Here is a 6,922-nt window from a genome sequence, read left to right on the forward strand (position 1 = left end):
AATAACGGATTTTTTCTAACAAAACAAACATTTATTGTGGACCTGGGATTCCTGGTGTGCTTTCTGATGTAGATCATCAAAGGTAAGGGAATATTTATCATATATTTTCTTGTTTATGTTGACGCCATCTTTGCGGCTGTGGTGTTTTACTTTTGAGCGCCGTCTCAGATTATAGCGTGGGTTTCTTTTTCCGTAAAGTTTTTTTGTAATCTGACACAGCGGTTGCATTAAGGAGAGGTATATCTATAATTCCATGTGTATAACTTGTATTATCATCTATATTTATGAGTATTTCTGTTGAAACGATGTGGCTATGCAAAGTCACTTGATATTTTTGCCACTAGTGAATCTAGTCGCCTCAATGTAAACTCAGATTATTTTATATAAATAGGAATTTAATCAAACAAAACATGCATGTATTGTGTAACATGAAGTCCTATGAGTGTCATCTGATGAAAATAATCGAAGGTTGGTGATTCATTTTATCTCTATTCTGGTTTTTGTGAAGCTATCTTTAGCTGGAAAAAATGGCTGTGATTATTGTGGTTTTGTGGTGACCTAACATAATCGTTTGTAGTGCTTTCGCTGAAAAGCCTATTTGAAATCGGACACTTTGGTGGGATTAACAACAAGATTACCTTTAAAATGATATACAGTGGGGCAAAAAAGTATTTAGTCTGCCACCAATTGTGCAAGTTCTCCCACTTAAAAAGATGAGAGAGGCCTGTAATTTTCATCATAGGTACACTTCAACTATGACAGACAAAATTAGAAAAAAAATCCTGAAAATCACTTTGTAGGATTTTTAATGAATTTATTTGCAAATTATGGTGGAAAATAAGTATTTGGTCACCTACAAACAAGCAAGATTTCTGGCTCTCACAGACCTGTAACTTCTTCTTTAAGAGGCTCCTCTGTCCTCCACTCGTTACCTGTATTAATGGCACCTGTTTGAACTTGTTATCAGTATAAAAGACACCTGTCCACAACCTCAAACAGTCACACTCCAAACTCCACTATGGCCAAGAACAAAGAGCTGTCAAAGGACACCAGAAACAAAATTGTAGACCTGCACCAGGCTGGGAAGACTGAATCTGCAATAGGTAAGCAGCTTGGTTTGAAGAAATCAACTGTGGGAGCAATTAGGAAATGGAAGACATACAAGACCACTGATAATCTCCCTCGATCTGGGGCTCCACGCAAGATCTCACCCCGTGGGGTCAAAATGATCACAAGAACGGTGAGCAAAAATCCCAGAACCACACGGGGGGACTTAGTGAATGACCTGCAGAGAGCTGGGACCAAAGTAACAAAGCCTACCATCAGTAACACACTACGCCGCCAGGGACTCAAATCCTGCAATGCCAGACGTGTCCCCCTGCTTAAGCCAGTACATGTCCAGGCCCGTCTGAAGTTTGCTAGAGAGCATTTGGATGATCCAGAAGAAGATTGGGAGAATGTCATATGGTCAGATGAAACCAAAATATAACTTTTTGGTAAAAACTCAACTCGTCGTGTTTGGAGGACAAAGAATGCTGAGTTGCATCCAAAGAACACCATACCTACTGTGAAGCATGGGGGTGGAAACATCATGCTTTGGGGCTGTTTTTCTGCAAAGGGACCAGGACGACTGATCCGTGTAAAGGAAAGAATGAATGGGGCCATGTATCGTGAGATTTTGAGTGAAAACCTCCTTCCATCAGCAAGGGCATTGAAGATGAAACGTGGCTGGGTCTTTCAGCATGACAATGATCCCAAACACGCCCCCAGGGCAACGAAGGAGTGTCTTCGTAAGAAGCATTTCAAGGTCCTGGAGTGGCCTAGCCAGTCTCCAGATCTCCATAGAAAATCTTTGGAGGGAGTTGAAAGTCCGTGTTGCCCAGCAACAGCCCCAAAACATCACTGCTCTAGAGGAGATCTGCATGGAGGAATGGGCCAAAATACCAGCAACAGTGTGTGAAAACCTTGTGAAGACTTACAGAAAACGTTTGACCTCTGTCATTGCCAACAAAGGGTATATAACAAAGTATTGAGATAAACTTTTGTTATTGACCAAATACTTATTTTCCACCATAATTTCCAAATAAATTCATTAAAAATCCTACAATGTGATTTTCTGGATTTTTTTTTCTCATTTTGTTGGTCATAGTTGAAGTGTACCTATGATGAAAATTACAGGCCTCTCTCATCTTTTTAAGTGGGAGAACTTGCACAATTGGTGGCTGACTAAATACTTTTTTGCCCCACTGTAAGATACATGAATGTCTGAGGAATTTTAATTATGAGATTTGTTTTTTGAATTTGGCGCCCTGCACTTCGACTGGCTGTTGTCATATCGATCCCGTCAACGGGACTTCAGCCATAAGAAGTTTTAAACTTGCAAGTCGAAAGGGGATATTTCTTGCAAACCATAAAGATTGCTATTAAAAATGGGCTGGTGTATTTTCCAGACTCCTTTCATCTTAGGTGGATAAGGGACTGTGTCAATCCTGTATTGCTAGACATTTTTTAGGGGATACTTTTTAGGGGCTGGTGTTAATGCTCTGTGTCTTAGATTAGGCTTCTCTCCACATTAAAAAAAGCTACCTAAAGGAAATACTTGATCACATGAACCTTACATCCAATTTAGGCCAGCATTATTTGTAATGGCAATTCCCTATGATACGCTATTGGTACAGGTTGAGAGCAGTTCATGATGAGTCCACATAATGTAGGTAATTGACGTTCCAGACGTAGGTCTTTAGTTGGGTGATGTTCCATTTATTGCAGATATATTGAAGATGATGAACATAAGGCCTACCGTGCAACGTGAAGAGTTGCACTCCATAATTGTTTGTGGGAATATTGTCACATCCTCTTCTGCTCCTCCCCTCCGGCGTACAACATCGCCAGAATACTAACCACCGGTCCTTGGATTCATCATTACGCACACCTGGCACTCATCATTATGCACACCTGTTCATCATGATTCACACCTGGACTTCATTACTGTCATAATTTCCTCCCCTTTATATGTCACTCCCTTATGTTTTCTCACCAGTTGTTATTGTTCTTGTTTACCGGCGTGTAGCCTTATGGAATTGTCTTGTTACTGGTTTCGCTGTTTTATTAAGTGTTTCACCTGCACGTGCTTCCCGACTCACAGCTCCGTTATTACAAATATTCTCTGAAAGTCGATTGACCAAAAACTTAGATTCTCTATTTAAATAAATTACCATCTGACTGTTTCTCCAGCTTAGCATTTTGCATCCAGCACCTTAGCTAATTGGTTTTGGTGTACAGTAGATTCTACCCATATATACAGTTGAAGTCGGAAGTTTACTTACACTTAGAAAAACACTCGTTTTTCAACCACTCCACAAATTTCTTGTTAACAAACTATAGTTTTGGCAAGTCGGTTAGGACATCTACTTTGTGCATGACACAAGCAATTTTTACAACAATTGTTTATGGACAGATTATTTCACTTATATTTCACTGTATCACAATTCCAATGGGTCAGAAGTTTACATACACTAAGTTGACTGTGCCTTTAAACAGCTTGGAAAATTCCAGAAAATTATGTCATGGCTTTAGAAGCTTCTGATAGGCTAATTGACATCATTTGAGTCAATTGGAGGTGTACCTGTGGATGTATTTCAAGGCCTACCTTCAAACTCAGTGCCTCTTAGCATGACATCATGGGAAAATCAAAAGAAATCAGCCAAGACCTCAGAAAAAAAATTGTAGCCCTCCACAAGTCTGGTTCATCCTTGGGAGCAATTTCCAAATGCCTGAAGGTACCACGCTCATCTGTACAAACAATAGTACGCAAGTATAAACACAATGGTACCACGCAGCCGTCCTACCGCTCAGGAAGAGATTAACGTACTTTGGTGCGAAAAGTGCAAATCAATCCCAGAACAACAGCAAAGGACTTTCTGAAGATGCTGGAGGAAATGAGTACAAAAGTATCTATATCCACAGTAAAACGAGTCCTAATTCGACATAACCTGAAAGGCCGCTCAGCAAGGAAGAAGCCACTGCTCCAAAACTGCCATAAAAAAGCCAGACTACGGTTTGCAACTGCACATGGGGACAAAGATCATACTTTGGAGAGATGTCCTCTGGTCTGATTAAATAAAAATAGAACTGTTTGGCCATAATGACCATCGTTATGTTTGGAGGAAAAACGGGGATGCTTGCAAGCCGAAGAACACCATCCCAACCGTGAAGCACGGGGGTGGCAACATCATGTTGTGGGGATGCTTTGCTGCAGGAGGGACTGGAGCACTTCACAAAATAGATGGCATCATGAGGAGTAAAATTATGTGGATATATTGAAGCAACATCTCAAGACATTAGTCAGGGAGTTAAAGCTTGGTCGCAAATGGGTCTTCCAAATGGACAATGACCCCAAGCATACTTCCAAAGTTGTGGCAAAATGGCTTAAGGACAACAAAGTCAAGGTATTGGAGTGGCCATCACAAAGCCCTGACCTCAATCCTATAGAAAATTTGTGGGGTGAACTGAAAAAGCGTGTGCGAGCAAGGAGTCCTACAAACCTGACTCCGTTACACCAGCTCTGTCAGGAGGAATGGGCCAATATTCACCCGACTTATTGTGGGAAGTTTGTGGAAGGCTCCCCAAAACGTTTGACCAAAGTTAAACAATTTAAAGGCAATTCTACCAAATACTAATTGAGTGTATGTAAACTTCTGACCCACTGGGAATGTGATGAAAGAAATAAAAGCGGAAATAAATCATTCTCTCTACTATTATTCTGACATTTCACATTCTTAAAATAAAGTGGTGATCCTAACTGACCTAAAACAGGGAATTTTTTACCAGGATTAAATGTCCGAAATTGTGAAAAACTGAGTTTAAATGTATTTGGCTAAGGTGTATGTAAACTTCCGAATTCAACTGTCTATATATATAGAATTACAAAGCTGTAAAACATTTTCCTAAATATAACACTTCAACTTAGCAAATACCATTGGTTTAATAAAAGGATTTCAGCATGAAAACTACTTTATATTTGTATGCACTTTTATTTATTTTACTATGTCAATGTCTATTGTAAATGTTTTTGCACAAAACTGGTGGCAGTGTTGAAAAAAAGTAAATAGTTGGTTGAGTTGCAGAGTTAATTTTTGAGATGCTTTTTGAATTAATTTGGCTATTTTCTCCTGATCCATATGGTCTAGAAACTCATGGATAGTGTAACTGCCAGTTAGACTTACAGGTTATGTCGTTGTTTTGTGTTTGAATTGTGTAACTGACAGTTAGACTTACAGGTTATGTCGTTGTTTTGTGTTTGAATTGTTTACGTGTCCGCTGTGCGGGGAAATGATAAGAGAAGCGGAACTACGTAGCTAATAACTGTTGTAACGGGGATCCTTATTGTAGCAACACACTTTTGGAGGGAAGGCAATCCCGCGCTGTGTTAGCTAAGTTTTCATGTCATCGGGTGTAGTTCATAAAGTTTGAAGCGTATATGTTAGGATGGTAACGTTATAATAATTAAGGATGAAGCATGAATTCATGCCAGGAATAATAAGTGTTGTTGATAATTGGATATGGAGAAGGGCGAGCCGGTCAAGGATCGATTCGGACAAGGTGGTAAATTGTATGACAAGCGACAGCTTTATTTAAGAGTAAAGATATCTGGTACAAGCGTATACGGTCTCGTTCCTTCGGCTCATAGAGAACCTCCAGAAAAAGCCCAGATAACAGAGTGCATAGACATTTTATACAAAGATAGAAAGTAGGTTGAGTCTGGAAGTTCTGGTCCTTTGGTTGGTTCTGGACAGGTTGTTGTCTTCTCAGATTGGTCCTGATGAGCTGGGCGTCATCCTTCTGAGTCTTATAGCAAAAGTTCTTTGTTATCAAATGTTCAGCTAAGCAGGAGATTTTGTGTGTGCGTAGTCAGCCCTCTGTCCTTGGTTATGTGTGTGTCTCATTATTTCGTGAAATGCGGACCCAAGCACTCTTTTGATCAAGGCCTTTCCTTATCAGTGTTTATGAAAGGTCTGTGCCAGCCATCTATCTTTGGGTGTGTGAGAAACCCTGCTTAGAAAGAAGTTAGTTATAACAATGTAATAGCAATATGCTTGTGTTATTTTAAATGGTATTTATTACAAATCCCTCTCTTCACGTCTCATAAGAGACGTGACAAAAGCTAGGACAAAAGCTATTAATGGCAAAATTAGAGTAAACTTTATCAGAAGATAAAGTTTTGATTCCCTCTCTTCACGTCTCACAAGAGACGTGACATAAACTTTAAGCGAATCCAGGCACAAGAAGGGAAACTTTTTCCAGAAGAAAAAGTTTTGATTCCCTCTCTTCACGTCTCCTAAGAGACGTGACATAAACATGGGATCAAGCAGGAGTAGTATATGCAGAAACTTTCTTGAAGAGAAAGTTTCATATGCCCTCTCTTCACGTCTCCTAAGAGACGTGACATAAACTAGAAAAAGGTAAAAGAATCAGGCATGTTGTTGTCCTCAAAAGATGGAGGGCCTTCATCCCCTAAAAGAGGAAACATCTGGGAAGGGCTTGTTGGGTCAATGGCTTTAGCTATGACCCTAGTGGTGAGTGAACGAATGCATGGTATGCAACAGCAACCACACAAAACCAAAATGGCTGCAAACACTGAGATAGAAACCAAAATTGAGGACACCAGGGTTTTATATTTCCCAAAAGCATCCATCCAGGAATCCCACATGGAGGTGTCTACACCAGAATGGGATTTCATCTTACCATTAAGAGTCCTCAAGCCTTCTAAGGCAATGGTCAGGCTACCTTCAGTGGCGGTGTTGTTAGGTATAAAGGTGCAACACTGTTCACCAAACATAGAGCATACACCTCCCTTCTCAGAGAGTAGCATGTCTACTGCAATGCGGTTTTGGAAGGCCATCAAGCTGGTAGCCGCCAATTG

The sequence above is a fragment of the Salvelinus alpinus genome, chromosome 17 (assembly GCF_045679555.1).
Source record: "Salvelinus alpinus chromosome 17, SLU_Salpinus.1, whole genome shotgun sequence".
NCBI lineage: Eukaryota > Metazoa > Chordata > Actinopteri > Salmoniformes > Salmonidae > Salvelinus > Salvelinus alpinus.